This window comes from Agelaius phoeniceus, chromosome 3, assembly GCF_051311805.1.
Source record: "Agelaius phoeniceus isolate bAgePho1 chromosome 3, bAgePho1.hap1, whole genome shotgun sequence".
Classification (NCBI taxonomy): domain Eukaryota; kingdom Metazoa; phylum Chordata; class Aves; order Passeriformes; family Icteridae; genus Agelaius; species Agelaius phoeniceus.
The window spans coordinates 95,329,521-95,355,371 of record NC_135267.1 but is presented as its reverse complement, the minus strand read 5'-3'; the positions used below and the strand labels follow the sequence as shown (position 1 = coordinate 95,355,371).

At 39.7% G+C, this 25,851-nt stretch overlaps 1 long non-coding RNA gene across 1 annotated transcript in view; it reads right to left on the bottom strand.

Moving 5' to 3' along the window:
- Window positions 1–25,546, bottom strand: part of LOC143693739 (uncharacterized) — a 47,070-nt gene extending 21,524 nt beyond the window's left edge. Inside the window, exon 1 of the long non-coding RNA XR_013181682.1 lies at window positions 25,462–25,546. This is a non-coding gene — a long non-coding RNA (uncharacterized LOC143693739). The remainder of the gene's footprint in view (window positions 1–25,461) is intronic.
- Between the last annotated feature and the right edge of the window lie 305 nt (window positions 25,547–25,851).

Below are 25,851 nucleotides of genomic sequence, written 5' to 3'. Positions count from 1 at the left end.
CATGCACAACCATTCTCCCCCTACCTCCAAACAGCTGTAAACAGAGGATTAGAATAATAAAATATAGTTAAAACAGCATAATCTAGTGTCCTTCCAAGGAGAAAAGCTAATTTTTTGGACACCATACTCCTGTGTTGTTGCTACTTCCAAAATAATTTCATCTAACACTAGCTTTGGGATTGGTTTATCTACAAGTAACCCACAAAGCAGGGGTTTGCATAATTTTCTTGAACCCTCTTAAAATCTTCTACAGGATGAACACTCATGCAGAAGGTAGTGCTAGGGCAATTCACATGTGAAAAACCTTTCCAGGCCAAATATAAGATCAAAAAGCTCCCCTTTTTTCATGGTTCCTATATTAACAACTACCTGGGGACTTATTTCCTGGCTGACACAAGATGTATTTTGCATGTTGTAGAGTTTAGCACATGTTAAGCTGGAAATTCCAATTTCTAAAGAAATAGCAAATATGAAAAGCAGTTCTTAACTCACAAAGCCACTTGGAAACTTTCTGTTTTGCAAGCTAATGTCTTTCAGCACCCAGACTCTTGTGCGTGTGCATGCACTTCCCGATACATAATTTATTTTTTGAAGAAAAAAGAAAAGAAGAAGAAAACCCCAAAATTTCTGCTTTCTTCCCTTATTTTGCATCTGTGCAATGTACAAGCCACAGCCATGATCAGCATCACACTGTACTATGAACTGCACTAATGGAATGAAAAATATTTTCTCTACCTTAAATAATTCATAATTTAAGCTTGTAGGGCAAATGATAGTGAATGTTGAAGTATCTGGCTAGACAAAAACATAAACAACTGCAAATATGTTCAGTTCCAAATCATCTTATGTTTTCACTCATTCCTCATTTGATGAGAAAAACACTCCTGTTGCCATCGCTGAGAACCCTTAACTAAATGAGGAGAGAGTTAATTTGCCTTCCCTCGAATCCCATACAGCTTGTGAACAAAATCAGGGCCATTTGTCTTGCTTGTCTCTCGTGTCTGCCTGCTTTTCAAGGCTCTTTGCCTCCTTCCACCAGCCTCTTAGAAGGAACTTTTCTTTAGGCTCTAGAAACCAGTTTAACTAATTTACACAGAAAATAAGTTGTTTATGTGCACCAAATCATAATCAGAATTGGCTCTACAACAAGAGGCAAGGTAGAAAATACTCCAGGAGACTAGAAAATAACTTGGAGTGAATGATGGAGGAGAAAGGACCCTTTATCCAAAATAAAAATAAATAAATAAAAGAAAAAAAAGGGAGACAAAATGAGGTCAATGAGAAGTCAAGACTTGCTAGGAAACAGTGGTGTAAATATGCCTACGTGCAACATGTCAAGGGAAAACAAAGGGCTGCAGAGCAGGGGAGCTAATGAAGGCAGCTTTCTTATTGATTTCTGCCTCCTGCTTGCTGTCTTAGCTACAAGTTCTGACTGAACCTATCACTACCAGGGGGTTTTTGTGAGGTCTCTCCCGTCTGGACTCCCTAATGAAGCAGGAGCTCCAACTAAGCAGTGAGAGAACCAGTTAGTCTGCATCTTTATCTGCCTACCTGTTTTCATGGGCCTTAGAGAAACCTCGCTATTAAATTGTACTGAAAGTAACTGATGTACTGAAATTGCAACTGAATTGTACTGAAAGAAGCTAAAAAAGCTTCTCAGAAAGGAATGGAGGCACAGAGAAGCCTATCAGTCCTGCACAGCATGGGTAAGTCATAGATAAGCCTCCTACCTCTCAGAGTGGGGAAGATAAAAAAGAAAAAGGAAAGCAAAGAAAAAACCCTCCAGACTGGTAGAATAAAAATAACACAACATCAAATGAATTAGGTCATCCTCATCATATCACGTAGAAAAGCACCCAGAAATTTTTAAATGCACAGACATCCTCTTCTGTCCTGTGTCCAACTTCACATCCCTTTGCTTCTGCCCCTGGCTATACCCAGGGGGACTTCAGTGCAGGATTCCCTAAGATCATATGACAATTTGGATCTGGTGGCAATATGAGCTATCAAGCCTAAGCATTTGCTAAGTAGATTATTTGAACTAAGCATTTTTACACAGATAAGCATTTTGTCTTCTTTAAAAGATAGCATGGTAAATCAATAAGTGCAAAATGTTATTACATTATAACAGCAGAAGGTATACGTAGAGCACTGTCTGGACTCTATTAGAAAGTTTAAATTGTCATATACTGGACATTATTAAAAGGATCTTCTTGCAAAGAAGAGTCCTTCAGCTAATATGCTGAATTAAACAGCCCTATGAGCTGGCATTAGCCCTGTACCAGCAAGCAGCACTTTTTTGCAAGCAGGAGTCTCCCCTCAACCCCCTTCTGCTGTCCCTGCCTCCTGCCACACTGCTTGCTCTAACCATGGCAGAAATCACAGAGACAAGAAACATACACACATTCCCCTACATTTTATTTTAAAGGTACTGCTTTCTTTGTCTTTTGTCCTTTGCAATCACATAAATCCATCTCCTTGCACTGCTACAGTATGTCTGCCTCTGCTTAGCCTGGGAAAGACATTCTGGATTTCTTGCTCTCCGAGGGAAGGACAGAGCAAGCCAGCTGCCAGACTCCTGCAGGGACAGCAATGTTTATTTTGACACCGTGCTGGAGCAGCAGACACAGGGATGAGCTAATGCACACTCACTGTTTCTGTCTCATCCCACCTAAAATAATGAAGGACAGACTGGCAGCTGCCCTCGGGATGTGCCCTGGCAAGCTCTGCAGTGCAAGGGGCACCAGCAGCAAGCTGGAGGGGCACCCCAGCATTGGAGAGACCTGGCACAGCTGCTGCCAGCATCTAGGAAAGCACCACCTCTCCAAATGTTCACTGTGATCAGAAACACCCACACACACAAATTCCTGAGTCAAAATAATGGAGTTCAAATAACTCAGAGGGATTGTTTTGTTTTGTGGGGATTTTTGTTCACTTGCTCTTAGTTTTTTTCTTTTTTAAAGTACTTTGATCTAGCACCTCAACTTCTCTCCACTCTATACCACCTTGAAGTTCTGTCATCCCCCCTTTGCCAAACGACAGCAGAACAGTAGCACAGAAGGATCTTCCAAAGAGCCAATTTCTTCTCAGGTTGTTTATGGATTGTTATTGAGACTTTCTCAAACATATGCCACCAGCAGAATATGCAGACAAGCATTCTAGCAACACAGCTGATACATTTGAGGGAGAAAAGAAATATGTAGAAAATGTGAAATCAGCCCTGCAACAGATCTACTCATAGAGAAGAATTTTTTTTTCCAGATTAAATCAATTCTAAAGTAATTACGTAACAAATATCTGAAATGTAGTGTGTTTTTTGCAGCCAATTACCTGCCTCCTATGCTTGGGTTTAGGGATAAGAATTCAGGCATTTTGTTTCAGGGTCAAGAGGACTAGCTGGGAACTGGCTTATAGCACTAAGCAACAGCCCTGTGTCTGCTTGCAGGGTTCTGGTTCTTTCCTCTGGCACAGGCTTACAAGCATTTTTGAGAAGCTATCCAAGCTTCAAACTCTGTACAATCATTGCTGGGGAGAGCTGTTTGTCACCTCTGTTACTGTGAGTTGTAAGCAAGTTGGTAGCATAAAGCACCTAGACAATTTTGAGTAGTTACAGACTCTGATCTCTGGCTCCTTTCCCAAGACATGTATCAGTCACAATATTTTGTATAAGCTTGCAGTGATTTTTTTCCACAACCTGTCAAATTCAGTCTATGTAAGAACAAAATCAGGAGAAGGAAGAGATCTCTTTCTTTTGTTTTCAATTTAAGATAGTGCTGCATGATGGACAGCTCATTTACATTGCTGCCCATTGGCAAATTGTTATTACACTATTTAGACAAAATTGTCTTTTTGGCAGCTGTTCATTAGTGGTAACTGGATTATGAACAAAATAATTTGGTTTAGAGCTTCTCGTTTTATTTTTGTAGGAATTAAGGAACAGAAATGCTTCCAAATGAATCAGAGTATGGATACCTAATTAGCAGTAATCGAAGTTCAGCAGATTATCCAGTACTTCTTTGTCAGTAACCAAGAGTGTGAGGCCTCCTGGTAGCACACAAGGTGCTCACAGCTCACATCCATCAAAGCCATGCAAGGCAGCTTCACCACCTGTCTGTTTCTGGTCCTTTTCTCATCCCCTGCACACAGGAAACAGCATCTAACACAAATGTAGAGCTGCCAGCTCTCTGGACTGAGCAGAAAGGAAGGGGGTGAGAGCCCTCTGACTCTCCCCTGTGCTGCAAATCATCAGTTGAAACTGCCTTAGCAGCCTGGGGCTGCTCGTTCTGTGAGAAGACTCTGCAGCAGGTCCCATGTCCTACCCTCACCTTCTTCTGCCTCTGCCATTCCCAGCCCACCAAGAAGTCCTGGTCTGCAGCTGTGGTCACTAAAAGGTGCTGCCAGGCATGTAGGCAGGCTCCTGACTGCTGCCCTTCCACCCTTCTTAAATATGAAATAGGGTAGACTCATTCAGCTTTTACCTTTTGGAGCAGGAAACGCAGCAACCAAAGAAAACCTCACCTTACCCAAAAAAGTGACCAAACAAAACCTCATTTCTCCATTTACATCGAGTCCTTTTTACATCAAGGCCATTACATCCATTTACATGTTACCATCATGGTTTCAGGAACTCACAGTACTAAAGGCTGGATTTTTCCCTGGACACTTTCCACACATCTCTCAGGAACTCTTTTTTCCCAGTTTTCATCCACTTTTGACCAACAGTGCTCAGTAACCAGCTGAGGGAAACTTCTTTGGGAGGTTTGTTACTATATTAGTTTTTTCTTCTATTTTTTTTCTTTTGCAGAGCTGTTTGCCTTGGTGACAAAGTGCTAGATTTGGTCACACCTGATTTAAATCTCCACCAATTTGTCTTGCACTTGTTTGGGCAAAGTTTCCCCACTAGTGTTTTCAGTTTCCTAGACAAGCACAAGCTGTATCTAACCACTTTGAACTTCTGTCTACAAAGTCCATGGCCCAAATTAAAGTAAAAGTAATTAAAATAAAAGTAAATTTTACCATAGAGAAGGTAGAAGCTGACAGAAGTGGCAAATTTATCTTAGATTTTGTATTAGACAGAGCTGCAATGCCAAAGGGGACTATTTGTAAAAGTATGACAAATTCTTGCATCCAGGATGATCGATAGGTAAAAATATTGTTTTAGCATACTGTTTCTAATCTAGGACATCTGAAAGGGGGCATTATAAATGACATCTCTTGTGGTTCATTACTTCTGCAAGGAACAAAATTACTTTGTAATTTAAAGACAAGAAGATTCTGCACACATAGAATAAGCCTGTTTAAAATGATAAATCTTATACATCTGCTCACATAGGAGCACAGTTTCAGTCAATGAAGGGCTTTCTGCAGCTCTGTCCCTACAATAAAGCTGAACATTCCTTAACTAAAACACCCTGATATATTATGTGTGTATATACTACATGTGCTTCTTTCACAGAATATATAGAAATGTGGGATAATAAAGGGTCCTCTGTAAATCATCTGGTCCAACCCCTGCTCCCCAGGGCTTCCTCCAGAGTTTGATTAGGTTGCTTAGATCCTCAAACACACAAGTTCTGAGCATGTCCAGGTTCTGAGTCTCCTTGCCCTACTCCCCAGCTTAGTGTCATTGGTGAGCTTGTAAAGGTTGGCTCTGTCCCACCACCTAGAAACAAAGACAATGCACATTACTGCTGCTTCTGCTAAAACCTAGAGTACCACTAGTATCCAGGCAACAGCTGCAGACCATTCCTTCTGAAGCCCAGCAATCCAGCTGATTTGTCACTGGCCTGGTTGTTCACCCATCCAGTCTGAGTGCACTGAACCCACGGGAGGTCATGCTGGAAGCTGGATTGAAGTGGAGCTTTGTCCACTGCTCCCACCTCATCCACTGGAACAGACACTTCGTGATAGAAGGCAATGAGGTTTGACAAGCAACACGTTCCTTAGCAAATCCACACAGGCTGCTCCCAGACTTGTTCTCCCTTAAAGAAGGGAGAGTTCGCTCTGTGATCTTCCCAGGGATCAGCTGATAGTTCCACTGTTTCTCCTTCTTCCTCTTTTTTTGAACATGGTTGTTCTTTTCCAGCAATGGGAAACCTCTCCTGACTGCTACAACCCATCTAGGACAATGGCAGTGGCCTCACAGTGACGTTGCTCATTTCCCTTGGGCATTTCCCCACTTGTGCATTCTGCCTGCTCCCATGGCACTCAGCATGGCCACTGCCTCAGTGCTCCCTGCCTGACCTTCCTGTCCTGCATCCCTCACCCTACACTGCCCCTGGGCAAAGGGTACAGGGTACTGACAAAAGCAGGGAGGATCCTTTTTGTCCCCTTTTATGTCTCCCATGTGATCCAGCAGCAGGGCCACCCATACAGAGCAGTTTCACATGCCCCAGATGATCAGGCATATATAAGCAAATAATATTGTGGTGTTGGGCATCCTCCAGCAGAGTTCTGCTGACTGGCTGCAGCAGCCTGCTCACTAAATCACAGGGCCCCATAAAGCACAGGGAACAGCACAGCCCCTGCCTCTGTTTGCCAGTGCTGCCCAAGAAGCCCAAACAACTTCAATGAAATATGGGCTTGAAGTGTAGCTTTAGATAATATTTCATTTTGAGTGAAAGGAAAGATGATTTTTTTTCTCATTTTGATATGATTTCTTCATAATTTGGAACTTATATTTTTGATGGAAGTCTTAAGCTCTAGATGACTAAAAACAACTGCAATCACAGATTACACAGAGGTCAGAATCTATCCAAAATTGGAGTGATAGAGCATGGAGCAATTTTACTGCTAATTTTTACCACTTACTCATATTTATTCCAGACTTTCATCTCAATGGAGTGCAAACACTACATTTTCAAAAGATACTAGTACTTTGTATGAATAATATATCTTTCTTGGAGACCCTTGTGAATTTAAACTTTAAAGATGAAAATAATGAAAATCACTCTGAACAGGTAATTTGGCACAACTATTCTTTGTTCCCAGTTTTTACTAGCCTGCTTAACAATACACAAAATTTGTGTGTAATTACTTTATAAATTAATTAAAATGTTTGTGGAGATAAAGAAACGCTAAGTGTCTAAATCATTGCATAATTTGGACTTTGCCTTAGATGTAGAGAGGTTTAGGAGCAATCTGCTGCTGAATGGGAGCTATCAAGAAGGCAGAATTCCTCTTGGTGGCACAAAGAGAAAGAATGAGAGGCAATTTTTGAACAGTGCAGCAAGAGAAATTCCAGGTGGACATAAGAAGAAAAGGTTTTGGTTCAGCCTTGAAACAAAGCGCCTCATAGAGACTGAGAATGCCCATCCCTGCAGACAACCATTTAAAGTTTATGGTTGTCTCTTGAGGACCATTTTATGGACAGTATTGTTGTCTGCTACATCTTTCCCTCAGCTCTGAGATACTGCATTCTTGAACCTGGACCTGCATAAACCTTCAAGGGGCACTATCACATCCAAATGGAATTTCACTCTAAATTATCCCCTGTTATCTGGGGAGAGATAGAAGCATCCATTTGCAAACTGAACAAATGAAACACTGGGATTTTGAAGGAGATTGATGTCAAGAGACATTCAAGGAGAGTCTGTCTGACTCCCTTTAGGGTGGTGTTATCTTTCTGTGCTGATGGAAAGTGCTCTTTGCTTTTTCAACAGTCCATGGGAATGAGACAATAAAAATATTTATATCACTGTTATGCTTAAAAATCTGAACTGTGAGTGTTGACAGGACTGATCCTCATTTACACTTGGACCCCATTTTTATTTCATTCACAAATAAAGATGATCAAGCATTAAGAGTTGGAATTTATACATTTTTGATACACACTGGTACAGAAGGCCAGAAAAGGCCAAATGAGGTATTCAGAACATCCCTTCCCTCCTACAGTACCTCTGCCAGGACTAATCAGATTTTGGCCCTCTAAACATAGAATAGCAGCTAGCCTAAGGCTCAGAAAAGGGGCTAATTCTTCCTTTTACTGAGATTGCAACTTGATCGGTACTTGAAATTGTATTGCTCTTCTTTTGTCTTCCATTTGGAATAGCTAAACTGAAAAGACACCACTCATTCATATTCTATGCTTCAAGGTTCTCCCAGCAATCATGAGGATTGCAACTTGAAAGCAGCACATTTAAGGACATGGCTAAGGATCCTGGATTTATTGCATTAAAACTCTCACATACTGCATGTTCTATTACCTCTTGTGCTGTCATTTCAGCTATTTTCAGGTTGTAGGGGCTTGGGGGTTTTTTGGTTGTATTTTAATTATAGTTATTCTCTTCCCTTCAATAAATTATCATTATGTCTTGAAGTTCCTTCGAGCACATGGTCAGCCTCTCACACATCATTTTCTGTGAGACAAAATACATCAACAATGCAAATTGCTGCTGACAATTTATGGACACACTTGCCTCTAAAGATCTTACTCCTTTTTCTTTAAACCTGTGAGAAAGAAGACTAATTAATCACTGTGGATAGAAAAGTCGTTTTAATCTCCAGGAAAGAATTAAAGAACAAGTGAAATATATTTTCACCTTGTGCCTCAGCCATGCCTGGTACAGGCTTCTCCCAGTTTGATTTTATTCAGCTTCCCTGGTAAGAGAACTGTTAAAACCCTTCTGTTATTTGTCAAAGGTACAGTCACTCACTAAAAACTGGCTAAATATCAGCTTGTTTCCTATGTACCTGTACAGTAGGAAGTCCCAATACTATCCTAATTACACATTTGTAAACACAGAATAAAAGTTTAAATAAACAGAAGTTCCTTCTGCGTTCCATCTGTAACAATGAAGATCCAACATCTGTTGTTGGATCCACAGCTTCTTAACCATTATATGTAACTTAAGAGCAACAATCCACAAATACCACAGCATATATCAAAGTAAAATATCCTACTTCAGTTAAAAGTGAACTCCAAATCAGAAATAACACACATTATTAACAGTAACATCCCATTTTTGCCCAAATTGCTTCTGCTCTGACCTGTTTCCTTAGTTTTGTCTTGGAGTGTTCTGGATTTGATTTCAAGGATTACAAAAGCAACATAATTTTATTTTATTCTCATCCAAATTTCAAAAATTTCATTATGTTTTTATTCTCCTTCATGCTTAATGTGAGGAGGATTTTTCCTGAAGAATGTCTGTACATTTTAATCTGCCCACATTTGCCATCATTATTCACCAGGGTTTTCTGGTGGACACGTTAATACAGAATTGGTTTAAAACTGCCCTCCGGATACAATCTCTGCTTCGCATTTGATTTGTCTTGTCCTGCTGGTGCACGACAACATCACAGAGTTTGTACTCTTTGCCCTCTCAAAAAAGTAAGCCTTTGCCCTGAATTCATCAGGGGTCACTGAGGGATGCAACGGTGCCCTGAAACTGCATAATATTTGGTAGATTTTAGTGCCACCTTCAAGATCAGAATAGAATGGTGTTTCCTGGGTTAGACTTCCCATCTCTCTCCTTTCCCAACACAGGCTATGTGTGGTTGAGATGGAGATGGAGCAACACACCTCACCACACAAGGCAGCAGATCAGCAGTGGGTCCTCCCATCACACCCTGGAGGCTGATATCAAGCCAGGAAAATGTGCAAAACCACATGATGACTCAAAAGATGAATGTTTGCCACTGAAATACAGAGGAAGATGATACATATTTATAATACTACTGCCTTAACTTCAGGCTCTAATATGTGTTTTTAAGCCATCCAGAGTGAAATGTGAGGAATACAAAGCCTTACTGATGGGTTATGGAAGTTTACAATCTACTAGTGACTGACTCATGAATTTTTCTCCTACATAAGAATGGGAAGTCTAGTATTTCACCTAGGGTTTCAGTTTCCCTTTTTAAAACTGCATACCAACTCAGCTGCACAAGCCTCCTTTTACTTTCCACATCAAGAACCTGGGAATATACATAAACGCCTTCCTGCCTCCAGAAACCTTTTTTCACTGAAGAAAAAGGTATTTTCTAAATTTTCCTGAAACAGGAATTCTCTGTAAATTTTGTCTACAGATTATCAATTCTCCAGATATCCTTCAGAGGCTCCAAAGTTTCCTGCTTTCAGCCTCCAGGGATGTAAACCAGATGAGATCTTCAGACTGCCTTGCAACACCATTTTAAAAGAACTCAATGGTTTCTAGTTATAATGTGAAAGTCAGGCTGCTTACTGAAAATTAGCACAAAATTTTGGCTCATAGAGTGCATATAAAATCCAAAGAAACCACTTTCTTCTCTGAGATTCTTCCAACAGAAATGTACTTGTTCCTGTTGAATAACTTAATTTTAAAAACTGCAGTGTGTGGCCTTTGAATATAGTTCTCTACCCCGCAGTTATTAATGTAACGTATTTCATTATTGGGTTTGAGGCAGTCTGGTGGATGAATAACTGTGATTGACTGCAAAACCTGCAATAGCCTCAGAAAGGTGAGGATTTCACTTGATATGCTGCAAGTGAATGGAATATTCTTGATTATTCTGTGGTACACTTGGGGACACTTTCATGGCCTGTGTATCACTGCTGGTTATCACACTGAAAGACTGATTTCTCTTCTGGTAACTCCTTCCTAAACTGATAGAAACTGCATCAGAACTTTGATTTGCGGGGTAAGAATTTAAATATATTTAAATTCCATGTGATTACACTCTTTTATGCATGTAAAAGTAGAAATTCTGCTGCTGACTTAGAGCAGAGTTCATTATTTCAGATATTTCTAAGGAAAAGGACTCATGTGGAGCTGGGGGCCTTGTCTGTGCTGATAGCCCCCTTTATACTTGATTGTTGGCACCAATTCTGTTCCCTTAGCACAATATGAAATATGAAAACACTTGAAAGTTAAACAGCTAAGCCCAAGTAGTTCTCAGGGTTTGCTAATCAGAAAGTAGAACTGTGCTGTTTTCATGGTAACAATACATGCACAGTATCTCAAGAACAGATGGGATTGCAAGGTGTCATCTGGGGACACTGTCCCCATTCTGGGACATTTACTGTGGAAGTTAGAAATGGCCACCTTGTGGGCCAAGGATAGATGCTATTAATCCATCAATGGATGTTATTATGCACGACCATAGGTCATGTTTAATATTTAATAAGTGTAATGCAAGCTATCCTCAGCCACAGAACTCATCCAACAATTGTTATGATTTACATTTTATTAATTGTAAAGAACTGCCAACACAACTGTGGCCAAGTATTAAGTGATGCATATATTGGTGCAAGGAGAGTAGTTAAGAAAATGAGATTTGTGCTGGAACCCACATGAAAAATTAGAGGTTGAGAAGTAATCAGGTTTATTATGTTATTACCAATATACCCACACCATAATTTTATCAGCTACAGTATTGTCAGCTGACTACTCTTAGAGGGGTGCTGAGCATCCTTTAATTATAAGATTCATTATTTATTGCTACAAAGACTACACAAAGCATGCTTTACCATAGCTGCGTTTGTTTCCTACCAGAGTTAAGCCCCAGGTTTCTTAAGTGTTATGAAAAGGTGCCTGCATATCATGACTACAAAAAACCACAATTATATGGTTATAAAACAAAAACAGTGCCAAAATAGAATACTCAAGGTCTAGGTGGATTTTAACTCAAGAAAACCTGGGTGGGTTCTCTCTCCTAAGGCTCAGTGAGATCACTGAGTTAAAAAGGAAGTGACTAAAATGGTTCTGAACTTGCATGAATGTATTTTCATTGCTCTTATGTCCTATGCAGCTTCAATTCTGCATTGCAGATGTCCAATTAAATTAACACTGGATACACCACTTTCCCAGGAATGCAAAATTGCTTGATCACCTGTGAGCTTTTCTTACTGCTTTTAAAGACAGCAGCATGAGACATTAATAAACACCAGATAGCCAACACCAAAAAAGCCCAACTTGACAACAGGGAATGTAATTTTCCTGATATATCCAAGCTGACCCACTGGCACTTCTGCTGTTCCCATACCAGGTGTTCCGGATGTCTAAACTGGATTAATAAGGACTGCCAATTACAAAATGGGAAAAAACCCCATCTGTTTATGAGCTCTCAATGTCCAGGTGCAAAGCTTAGAGTGAAATACTCCCACATTTTTCTACTTTATCACTGAGGAGCTTGATAATGGTCAAGTCCCTTCCTGTTTGGAAAATTTCTGATAAAGCATTCATATCCTGGACCCTACAAGCTAAAGTGCTGAGTGTCATGAATTACATTTCCTCCCAGTAAAGTAAGTGTTGGAAAAACACATTTTCCACTGAGCTCTCCCACAAGCAGTAACAGCAGTTTTAGGCCATAAAAGTATTGAGGCAAGCAGGCAGTTTAATGATGGGGTGCAGTTAAAAAGTTTTCCTGGGGTCCTCTTGGAGATTGTCACATACAAATGTGGCAGACTGAGTCCCACAGGATTCCACAGCAGGTGCATCTACACTGATCCATCTACATTGTCAACGTGTAATGTATTGGCATTATCCAGCACACTTGAAGAAAAGAACTGATGAAATAGCTAGGCAATAGCTCTCAAAAATAGCACATAGGAAACATATTTCAAACAGGTTACATCAGGAGACTATGAAATTAGTATTTCCCTAATCAGGCTTACCCTATATTCAAGAATAAAAGAAAACTTTAGGCCCAAAATAAACAAAATATTTGGAAAGGAGTTAATTTTAAGCAAAGAAATAAGCCTCATTCAACATTTAGTATTAAGCAAGTGCTCATGTTCACTGTTACATCCATATGTTTTGAGCAATCAATAGATTAATACTTTTGCTGTTTCAGAGTTTTTTCAATATTAATGCAGGATTAAATAACATGATTTTGAGTGAGACAAAACTTCCTTCCTGTTCATACACAGAAATACTTTCAAGGACTCTTGGTCCTTCAAAATGCTCAAGGTCTGGCATAGAACCATGTGTCAAAAATATGTCCCCATCTTATACCTAATCAAAATTTGAACCTGTTTAGCTAGGGGATGGTCTATTGTTAGCAATCCCCTTTCCCTTTTTCTTTGACCTCTGAGAGAGCTCCTGGCAAGTTGGATTTTTTTATTATTATTATTATTGCCTTCAAGACAAAAAGGTCAGGAGCTGTATAAAGAGATTTGCTTCTTGGAAAAATTCTTAGCAGGGCTCATTGAGAGAGCATTAAACTAGATTTGAAGGGGGTTGGGGATGTAACTATGACAGAGACAGGTAACCAGACCTGACAGAGATAAATTGTGCAAAGGGGAGAGTCATAGTGACCACCCAAGCAGCAAAAGGAGCCTTTGGAGGGGACACCTTCACTGAGTACAAGCACCCAAAGATGTAGCCACATGACAGGACCATGGGACACCCCTTTGCAACCCTACTGGGAAACAGAAAGAGTCAAATGCTTCTGTGAAGTTCCTGTACACCAGCACATATGGTATGTGGAGCAAACAGGAGGAACAGGAGATCTGTTTGCAATCACAGGGCTTTGACCTCAGGGCGATTACAGAGATGTGGTGGGACAGCTCCTGTGACTGGAATGCTGTCACACATCCCTGAGGAGGGACAGACCAGGAACACACAGAGGTGGATTTGCCTTTTACATGAGGCAACACTTGGAGTGTGCTAAGCCCTGTACCAGGGTGGGTGATGAGCAAGGTGAGAGTTTAGGGGTCAGGACAAAAGAGGAAGGGTAACACTGGTGTGGGTATTTGCTCCAGGCCACCCAAGCACATGGAGGAAGTGGGTCAGAACTTCTACAGGCAACTAGAAGCAGCCTCACAGTCACAGACTCTGGTTCTTGTGGGGAAATTCCATTACCCTGACATCCACTGGAAAAGCATAAACAGTCGGGGCATTAGTGGAAAGCACTGATGGAAGTATCCCACAAGGAATGGTGGGCTCCTTGACTTCATATTAACAACACTGAGGGCGTTGTTGGAGATGTGGAGGTTGGGGGAGTCCTTGGCTGTAGTGACCATGAGGTCATGGAGATCAGTATTGGGTGAGGAGGAAGGAGGGTAACGAGACTGTAACCATGGATTTCAGGAGAGCTAACTTTAGCCTCTTCAGGAATCTCTGTGGAGTAATCCCATGGGAAAAAGTCCTTCATGGAAGAAAGACCCAAAAGAGTTGGTTGATATTCAAGGACCAATTCCTTCAGAATCAAGAAGGATGCATCCTGATGAGCAAGAAATTGCGTAAAGGGGGCAAGAGACCTACATGGATGAGTAAAGAACTCCTGTTGTTAATCAAGGGCAAGGACTTCCACTCACCAGATCAGTCTGAATATAGAAACCCCTAAGGGAAAAGGAGAAAGTCTTAGAAACTCTTTATCACAAGCACTTTATTAACTTGCCATCTGTGTGGAAGAGCAGAACAAGCCTAAGACTTCCATGAAGCCACAGCCTCAGAAAATGATTCCAACTTGAAGCAAGACTGACACTTTCATGTTTGAATACCATAAATTTAAAAGTTATTTTCAAATTTTAAATCACTGAAGCTGCTCATTTAATGTGGGAGAATCAGGAGTTCTCAGAGTTGGTCCTTGGTCTCTGAAGCCCATGGCTCAGGCCCCTGTTGCCTAAGACCCTTGCTCAGATAGCTTCCAGTGCCAATGGGAAGAGCTTGCCCAGCACCTCTTATCCCACCCAGCATCTCTCTGGCAATCACAGCTCAAAGAACTTGGGACAGTAGAACAAACTTTTAACAAAATACACAAGCCAGGATGTGATTCCTGACTTCTGCAGCCTTCTAGCTGGCAAATAATATTTCAATACTTTTTCATTATGATTTATTCTGCCAAAAAAAAAAAAAAAATTAAATGCCTGCCTGCTCTCTGCTTCAATTTTCAGAACACTAAATGCTCCTCTATGACAGAAACTTTCTCCATGTAAGGAAATAACATTTAAAAAAAGAAAACCCACAACAACTCAAAAAACACCCTTTGAACTTAAATATGAACTTAATAATTTATAGCTCCTTATTGAGGAAAAGCTTCCTATGAATGGACTTTTGATTCAATTTTGAAAAATGCATCATAAAACTGAAAGCAAACAATAATTTTCCTTCTGTCACCAAAATTGCTTACTTTCAAACTCCATTACTGTCTCCTGCTTCGTTTAATAATTTTATCCCTCCACTTTTTACCAATGGAAACATAATTTCTTATTCTTTCTAGAAGAATAACAAATAATTTTCCTTGCCCTTTCTAGTCAGCTTGTCCTATATTCTTGTGGCATATTTTCCAAACCTGTTCAAACCTGCCCAAACACACTTTGTACTGTATTTTCAATCCTCAATTATCACTCTATAAAAACCTTGCAAGTTCCTACAATTAGACCTGTCACACTAATTGATTAATTAATTAATTTTCTATGGCACAAGAACCAGTTGAAGTATTCTAATAATGAGCAGGAAAGCTTGAGTATCTCTTCCTTGTAGTAACAATTCATTGAAATAAGTGTCCTGTTTTTTGACAACAAATTGAAAGCTGAGTAGCTTCAGAGATATCCTTGGTGGTTTTATTATATTTTTCTCCATAGTGAATGATATGCTAATCCTTGTCCAATAATTTTTTTTCCCCAAATACTCCTTTTTTTTTGTGAATAATCTACTGAGGACAGTGTTGTTCCTTATGGAGAGTAGCAAGTGTTATTTACTTTGGATATGCATCTGAGAATCTGGTCTGAATTCAATTATTTCTGGACCTCTGACTTGTTTGATATCTCATGCAAAGACTGTTTATCAACTAAACTCAGTAGCTACATCCCATACCAGTGGAAGCTGGTAATATGGAGGAGGGAGAAAACACCTTGAATTGGTGAAGATCACAACAGCAACACATGAACACGGGAAATAGGGGGACACAAGCAGAGAAAACATGTGGAAGTCACAAACAGGGGTGGATTTGTGAGTGCCAGGAAGATCCCTAGATCTATGTTCTCCATGTTCTTGAGCACATGCCAAAAACAAAACAAAAATTTTTTTTAGTTAATTCCCTGAAATGAAATAAGGATGTTTTGGGCCCTAATTCCTGCTGCATAAAAGATTTGGACCAGTTTTTTTTTCCATTGCTCTTTAATTTCTTTCATGGAATGAATGTCATAGTTTGTCGGTCTCAGTTCAGATTACATATTCTCCCTGCATATACAAGATGATCTTTCACAGCATGCTTCTGTGACTTCGGCCTGTTTCTTCAGAGCCAGCAATGCATGAGATGTTGCCAAGTGTTAGCTTAATTTCACTGTCATCCCTGTGATCTTTTGTACTTGCTGTTTCACAGAGGGTTTGCAGAGGAATCTCAGTTCTCTCTCAAAGACTGCTCTAGCTTGCATTGCTATGGAGGAACAACCAATGGATCAGAAAGCTAAAAAAGAAAGACTGAATATTGAATGTTTTTTTCATTTAATGATTTATGAGTCAACCCAAAGGTGTTTAGCAGGTAGACACTACTGTCACCACCATCATCATCTTCTCTCCTTGACCACCAGAGGCTGCCAATCAGCCAGCACAGAAACAGAGGGGCTCAGGACCATGACGTGCACAGCCAAGGCGGGGACCTTTCACACTTCCCATAGTGAGATACAATGATAAGTGAGTATGATTGAGGATCCTCAAGGCTCCCTCTGCCCCTTTTCATGCATTGCCCCTGCAGCCTTCAAGTCATGCAGCTCTGCTCATAAAACACCCATAATCGCCCTTAGGCAACTTGTTCTTTTGGAAATAATTGAGATAAGAATAACAGGAAATTGGTAGATATTGGCAATTAAGACATTTATTGTAATTGATTGTATAGCATGCCTTATGTTATTATAAGGTTTAATAATCAGAAGCCCATAACTAAGTCATCTCTGGCTGTGGAGAACCATGACCAATATGTGCCATAAAAATAGGAGCATCTGTAGTCATTGATGTTCTCTGATCTTCTAAATGCGTGCTGGAAATTATATTAACCAAGATAACAGAAAGGGAAATGTCTTGTTTCAGAAATAGTATGAACATAATCAGATTTGAGAAACCAAATGATTTTAGTAACATGGGGCACTGTGCACTGAGAGCAGAGAAATGGGTTTGTGAATTGTAGTTTGCTACTCAGTAAATGACAGAAAATAAGCCACGGGGACTTCATCCTTCACTGTTAGCATGTTTGCTATTTTTGACAATTCAATAAAAATTCTGTTTTCTCAGGTACCACACATAGGAAATATGAAATGGGGAGACTGCTCAACAGAGTAACTCCAGAGTAGCCAGTTGCACACTAAAGTTACTTTAGAGGAAAGAACTTAATGAAAATAAGTCAAATCAGTGAAAGTCTACTCCAGGAGTCATGCCTTCCCAATCTTCATTATATTCCTGCACTGCTCATATAGGAATCCTTTGTGTTTTAAGTGCTCTTTTCCAAGCTGTAGTTTTGTGTGTTGTGTGTGTGTCCCCACACACCACTGCAACTTACACCTGTCAGTCAGAATCTCCTGCCTATCTTTTATATAAATATCAAGCTTTCTGGGGCAGAAAAACCCTCTTTATTCAATGTTTACAAAGCTCCTAATGCAGCAAAGATCTGGTCCAGAACTGGTTCATATAGGTAATGTGGCAATTCAGATAATTAGCAATAAAAAAAATACTTCACAAACACTGCATCTATAATTCAGTTGCAGTAGAAGGAATCAACTGCTTTTACTTAAAGGTAGATCAATCATATCTACTAAAGCTTGGAACGCCAAGCCTCAGGATAGCTATGGATTGTAATGATGTGATAGATCATTATATCCTTTTCTATACTGGAATACTCTGCTTGGAAGTAAGAAGCAATGGCCCACCACAGGGGTAGGATGCAGGACAAAACAGATCTTGAGTATTCTGGCTACAAAATTACATATAAGCAAAAGATTGCAACATGAACACAATTATAAGAGAAGACCAGGACGTGCCCAGCAATGCTAAATATCCATGCCTTATGTTTTCACATCAGTCTAGTTTTGTCAAATATAGTTCTTACTAATTCCTTGTCCTTTCTGTTTAATAAAGTAGTGGTCTAATGTTCATGCCCACTGAACACTATATTTTCTTTTCCCAAGGAAGTCATTAATTTATAAGCCACACTTTGGATCCTCAGCTGCTTGGAAGATTAACAATTATACACTCTTGTATATTATTCATAACTATGTTAAAATAATTACCATATTAGAAAATTTGAATTCATCTGGAAGTTTATATACTACTAATTTTACATTAGGCTGTTAAAAGATATTTTCAAAGACCTTTTAGAACAAAAGATGCTAAAATGATATTTGAGATAATTTTCTATCATAAAATGATAGAGACATTTAGTCTATCAATTATAACTTTGATATTATTAAATAAGACTCCCTCTGAGCTAGATGAAATTAGTAGAGATATAGAATCATATTTTAGACTTGGAGCCAGGAATTGCAGCATACTATTGTTTATGTTCATGGCACAGGAAGAAAAAAAAAAAGCCATTTCTGCAGTAATGGACTGCTCCTGCTCTCCAGCTAAAATATTTACAGACTATTTAGCAAAGAACCTCTTGATTAAGGTGGAATGTAATTTAATATATTTTGCATTCCATTACCACACTTCACAGATTTTCTCAATTCAGTAAGACTTTCTACTGAGGGATTTAAGACAATATATCCAGGGATTTGTATTTCTGTGTGAGTATGTATTTTTAGCTACTTATTAGAAGGTAACTTTTTATTTTGTGTTCAAAACTGAAACCCTGTGACAAATGGCCTTTCAAAATATTATCTGGTTGAGAGACACTTAACACCCCCATGTGCTGATGTTTCACTGAGCAGACTTTCAAAACAGCTTTTAAATTACATATTTTTCAACAAGCTGATTTTTATGAACGAACAGCTGTTGAGTAAAGAGAAGAATGAGTAACAGAAACAATGTGAAAATGTGGGAAAACTGGCAGCATGTAAAACTACAGACACTTTTGTGAATGCCACCATACCTCAAGGGACTCATTTGTTTGTAAACAAATGGGTACATCCTCTCTTTGTTATTTATGCATCAAAATATAGTTTCTCTAGATCCTGCTCAAGTCATTTCAGGTCAAAGTTTCAGCAGAAAAAGAATTAGACCAACGCAGCACAGTTTTCTGCTGGATTTGTTACCTGGTTCAACTTGTCCAAGCAGCTTTAGGGAAAGCTCAGGTCCACAGAAAAGCACATGGGTTGTGCATAGGGAGAACTGTTCTGAGGTCAGTTTATGAAATCTCAGTCCAATTCAAAGGCTGCTGAAGTCTACAGACAACTTTGTCATAATTTTATATGTAAGATTAGAGCAACATATTCACAGAGCATCAACAGATAACTTGCAAAGTAGTCACTCTACATTTCTCTAGGTGTACATGTACAAAATTCCCTCTGCAGTTACAGAAAGGGGAAACAATAAATAGTTTGAATGGGTTTTAACTCCCCTATATTAGTATTTTTAAATTCTGGCACTGCAAGTCCAAAAGGGTGGGAGGTTTTGTGACTGGTTTGGTGGGGGTGTATGATTTGGGGGTTTGGGGAAGGGGAAGTGTTTGGTTGTAGTTTGTGGCAGTTTTGGTTGGATTTTTTTGTGATTCCAACTTGGCTTGAAGATTTTTATCACTAAATGAAATGACAGGATGGTGGAATCCATTAGGGAAGAGCAGCTGCTCAACCAGTTTTCCTCACCATTCCCATTACCACATGAACAACCTGTTGTTTCCCACTACGCGTAGCTGAGCAAGGGCAAACTGATTTAAGGAACAGCAGCCATTTCAGCCATTTCTACAGACAGTCCAAAACACACCTCAGACACCTTTTCCTCAAAGCCACTTTGTGTCTCAGGTTGTGCAAGACTTTTTGGGTGCCAGAAGCCCCTCTGGGTAGGGGAAAAGAGGGCAGGGCCTGTGTTTGCTACACCGGAGCAACAGAGGGAAAAGTTCCATCTCCTCCCTCACCTTGCCCTGGCACAGCCACCATGCCAGGCAAGGGGCAGGTCACCATCTGGGGAGGGAGATTTAAAGACAATCAGCATTCCTGGCTCATTACTAATTTCATGGCAAGGGAAGAGGGGAGGTGAAGCTTGTCAACATTAATTAATGCCTGTTTTAAAAGCACTTTACCTTCCTTGCCTGATGTGTGCTTCACAAAAGCCAAGAGCTGTTGTTGTTATTAACAACTTACAATATAAACACACTTGGCCTGGTTTTCCTCTCCCACACAAAAGGCTTCATGCTTGTTTAGGTCCCAGTTGGGATGGAACAAGGAGGCTTTCTGTGGTCAATGCTAGGGAAGAGCCTGAGAGGTGCCATACAAGAACCTCCAGAAGAAAAACCAGCAGGAGTATAAAAAATTATCTTGGATAAGTGCTCCATTTCTTGAAGGCTAAGCATAGAATCAAAACAACATCAATTGTATAAACCTTTGCTTCTGTTAGCTTCTTACTTGGTTGAGTGAAAAATTGCCTTGTCTGGAAAATTATTTTTTCACAAAAGCTTTTTTCCTTTTTACTGTGTCAAACTGCTTATGATACAGCTAGAGCTAGGGAGACATCAAAGAAACTCTGCTGAGATGCTTTGATCTGGAAAAAAAATGAACCACAAAAAAAAATAAATAGGAAAGAAAAGAGACAGGGCTCATCAGCTTGGATCCTGAAACACTTTTCTGTAAAGCATTAAGATATTTGGAGAAAAAAAAAATCTCCACCAAACCCTATGCTGTTCTCAGATCACTCCCAGAGGTTATAAGCTTTAATGTTCTGCAGGTCACAGGAGGCTCTTTAGCTTGTCCTTGATCCTTTCAAGTAGCTGGAAATGAAAACATGGTGCAGAAGCTGTGGCTTCAATTAGACATAATACCAAAAAAAAGGTTAATAGCTCTTCCTTGCTAATGAGGAAAAAAAAATAAGTGCTCTGGAAGAACACCACCCCATCCTGCCAGCTGACGTCAATAGAGCAATCACATACATCTAAATATCATAAGTCAGGGTAGCTCACAAACACATTTTACACCTTTTTCCTTTACTGCCTGGCTCCTTCAGAATGAAGCTAAATCTGTCCCTTTTCTAAGTTTTTAATGTTTTCCTCTCATCTTTTTAGCACTTCAGAAAAATACAAATCAGCTAAGAAAGAAAGTACCGGTTCCTTCATTTTTTCCCCCTTCTCCTCTAATTTGCAAATTACAGCAAGGAAGCAAACAAGCTACCTCTGAAATCACTGTTATTCTGACCAGTATGCCTTAACAGCAGAGAAGAGTTGTCTAAGCTTTCCCTGGAGAGATAATATTAATTTTGGAGAGGAGATGGTTGAGGGAGTTTAAACATCAGTTTCAGTCCTCATTCTGCTTAACATAGTTTGTTGTGTGTGCAGGTGTTTATGTAAAGCACCTCTGCCTTTACTTGGTGCTTTTTTACATAACTCAGTTTATTGTTTGAAGAGCAGGAGGAGATCAGCATTAAAACCAAAATCAAACCAAACAAACAAGCAATCAGAGAAGCTATAGAATTGGGAAGATCCTTATACATTTAGACCAGATTTTAATACCACAACAGCTTTAACTCCTGAGTTAATACAACGAACAAGGATCACGGCAGCTTGGATCTAGGGATGGTCAGCATCCATATCCACAGGATAGGAGGGCCTAAAAGCAAGGCTGATGCAATGAATGACTACTGAAGCTCCTTATGAAACATCTAAATATTCTGGTCTCCAGCAAATACCTTGAAAATATCCCTCCACTATACAATGGAACTCAGAAAAGGACCAAGAATGTGAGCATATTTGTGGGGTTTTTTAATGATTATTACTGTAGCCCCAAGTAATCAAATCTCTTTCAGTAAAAAGATATTACTTGTCCTACATTTAACAAGAGAGTGCTGGATTCAGTTCTATTGTCCTTCTACATGTGCAAGAAGCAGTCTTTTCCTTTCATCAACACCTGGGAAGAAATAGTGTATTTGCTTGGGCACAGTTTTGCTTAGAGTTACTTGTAATGTAAATAATGTATCAGTTACTTTTACAGACTATTATTACTTAAAATATAACGTAAAATGTACGGAATACAGTGATACCTTCAAACAGTAGCTCACAGCCAGCATTTCACACATCAGCGTAGGGTGAAGGGCAATTTGATACCAGGTGGGAAACTGAGCCATCGCCACCTACCTTGAGAGTTTCTCAAAGATATGTCTTGAATGAATCAGGTCTGGTTTTTGGAAGGCAATAGCTTCAAGCCCAGCCCTACAGCAAGGCCTTGCTCCCCTCCAGCATCACCACTGCTGCTGTCTTCTCTGGCGACCAGAGACAGAAGTGAGGGATCAAAAAATTATTTACTAATGAGGCAAAATAATAACAATTTCCTCAACTGACACTTAACTATAATAAAACAAACAATTTCTCAGAGCATTATATATTTTACCTTCTGCAAACAATTTTTTTCCAATCTTTAGCACTGTAGGGTTTTTTTACAAGCCTCCTAACCCAAATTGCTCATGGAATTGCATATCTCCAGCTGTTATAATGGAAAGTGTCAGAAAACCTTCCTAAGACCCTTCTTTTGGTTAGTTATCACTTTGCAAAGCCCTAATCACTCTATGGATTTTGTGTCAAGGAGGCAGGCTCCCTAGATCCTATTAATAGTACCTTGCATAATCATTTGTTTGCAGGTAATTAGTAGAGACTTTCTGGCCCTTGACAGCTACGATGTTTATAAACCTTGCTGAGCATAGAGCACCCATGCAGAGTCCTTCATGTTGAAAAGCTCACACATTCATTAGGACAAAACCAAAGCTGAGCATGCCCTAACCTTTACAACCCCTCCATGTGCTCTTCCCAGAGCAGTGAAATGTTTGTGCGGTTTTCAGGCTTCTTAAATTAACTTTCACCATGCCTTGTCATGTAGATGTGCAATGAAAAACAAAAATAGGAAAAATGCTTCTGTGGAAATCTCCAAGCTCACAGCTTTCCAAGCACATTTATTCATCTCCATCTCCTCCCCTGTGCCATCCAGAAGGGATTGTAAGCACAGCAGCTCAGACTCCCAAATGGCACAATTTACAGCACTTTTAATTGCTAAGGCTTTGAGGAAAAAGCCTTTTGCCCACAAAACTCAGACCCTCATTTTGTACCACTTGCAGCAAAAATCAGTTGTTATGATTGGCACTTTCACAAGTGAACATGAAATTCTAGCATTACAGCCACTCATTTCAAGAAGCACCACTTCAGAAATGTTAGTACACCACTATTAGTAATAACAACCTCCTTCAGTGCATATCCCTTGCTTTTTATTCTTTTGCATAAGAAAGGTGGAGGGTTTCCAATCAAACATTTCAAAGTTTATAGGCACCACTGTGTAGCATTGTGTGTCCTCTATGGGTTTATTGTAAAGTTGGTTATTTTTATAGGTTAAGATTTTGGTTTGACCCTCGGTTCACCCCATGTTCTCCCTCATAATGGTTAGTTCCTTCCACCAGTTACCTGTCCATCATTGTAACCAACCCCCTTTCATTTCAAGAACTTTCTATGTCAATCTTCCCTTACCTAACATATGATTTGTCCCCTGAGCCATTCTCATTGGTTCAGTTGTGTCCCTCGCTCCTCCCCTGGGCTTCGTTCATTGGTCCCTTGTGTCTCCTCCCGTCACACCCTCCCCTTTATCAGTGCCTCCCCAGCGTTTTTTCCCTGACACCGTTACTGGCCCCGCCTGGGTCAATAAAGCTCCTTGGCGTCCACTCATGTGTCCACTCCTTCCTTCCCTCGCCTCAGTGCTTCGCAGTCCTGCTCTGGCCTGCGTCACCACGCCGCAGACGGAGCCACTACCCAGGGGCTCTCACAGAGGACCTGGGAGTGGCGGGATTCATGGTCTGCACCGGTCACTCCGGGAGCGGCTAGCCGGCCCCGTCAGCTCCAGTGGCTGTGGGACGGGACTGCAGTTGGCGCCCAATGTGAGGCGGCTTCGCCCGAACTCATCAACTTCAGCGCCGAACGTGACACGGCTTTGAAGATGTCTGATGGTTCTTTTTGGGATGGCCAATAGCTACACTGGTATAGTGACTACTGACAATGCCTTTTAGCTTATTAAAAAAAATAGGAACTGAATGGTAAGAAACCTGCTCCTAAGGGTAGTTTTCTTTGAGTAGAGAACATTTAATTTTCAATTTAATCTCAGATAGAATAGCTGGAGCACTTCTATTGCTCCCTTTTCACCACTGCGTGTGGCAGAAAAAGAGGACAATTATTAGGCACTCTATTCCAGGAAAAATTCTGAAGTGAGTTGCTTGAAATTACGCCTTAATTTTTTACCCCTAAGGATAAGATCACCACCATCTGTAACATATCTACATATATGTGGGTGTAAAATTCCGTAAATGAGTTTTAAAAATAAATCTGCTTTCAGAAATAATTAACCCTCCTTCATCATTCTTTTCTGGGTTAGAAGACAAAAAAATAAGAAAATGTTTTAGCTACCCTCAAGCAAAGGTATGGGGTTATGCTGGTGGTATTCTTATGTTTTGATCTCAACTAAATGTCAGCAAAGCTCAAAAAAATTAAATTTTCAAGAACTGAAAATTATAGAAGACAGTAGGTTCATGAAGCCCTGGAGAGCTGCACATTCTCTGTTCATATGCTAAAAAAGGCAATGAATGCCTTTTTTAGTAAATCCTTAATTGCTGAAGAACAACGTAATATAAACAAAATATATAAATATAAATCTACAGCTTTATTAATATCTTTCCTATCTAAACATGGTGTGTTTAGTTCCTCAGATGACAATCAGGAGAAGTTATGGTTGACTGCAGAAGAGCTAGGCTTACTGGTTTGCAATGAGTAGTCAGCAACTAAGTCAGTAAACTGTCCTGGAGGGTTTTTGGCAATTCAACAAGGGAAATAACCGACTTGATTAAGTGGTCATCCCTGAAGGACCTCGAGAAATTCTACTTTAGCAAAAAAGCAGCCTGAAACAACCCAGGCCATCCCTTAGAAATGCTTTAATTAGAAGCAGTTATTCAGCCTTTAAAAAATGTTTTGTATTTCAAGGAAAGCTCTAGAATTAGATCTGAAACACATTTTCCTATTTGTATTGTTTCAATATTCAGCAGAATTCAAATTTAAATCCAGACACATCCAGGTAAGTTATCTATCTAAACCAAGCATGACCTTTTCCCACAGAGCAACTGTAAAGGATAGGAATTTTAACTGTGTGAAGGGGAGAGAATTCTTCTCTTCTTGAGCAAAGTAGAACATCTTATGTTTTATGTCTATGTACATTACATTAGTATTACATGCTTTATTATAACTATGTATTATAACTATGTATTGCATGTTGTTCATGTACTGCACTATTTAAAAAAACCCTAAATCACTGTTATAACATATGGTATAGGTAAAATTTGCACCCAAGTCAATTTGATGGCTAATTCAAAATAAGCCTCTCCTCTCCAGCTTGTAAAAAGAAAACCATGTAACTTTAGATTAGTACAGTTAAAAGGTATACTTTACCTGATATAATAAATACAGGCCAAAGAAACAGCATTGTCGTCCTGAGAAGAGTTTTTCCCTGCTTTCTTTCAGATTCTTTTCCCTCTGTGAAGAAGAGCACAATACTTCTTTAAGTCCTTACTTCAAAATACACAATAAATCCTAAAAAAAATTCATTTTTTATAGTACTTCCATATAAGATTAATAGTGTAGCCTCATTTACTGTTAGATAAACCTCGATCTAATTTTAGAGAATTGCTGGAAAACTTCTGTCTTCATATGCACACCTAAAAGTGAAGCCCTCTTTATGTCACAGATCCTTCAATGAGGCCACAGAGCACAAATGGCCTTATCCAGCTCAGGTACCAAAATCCTCTGATTCCTAACAGGAGGGGACACTTGCCTCTTCCT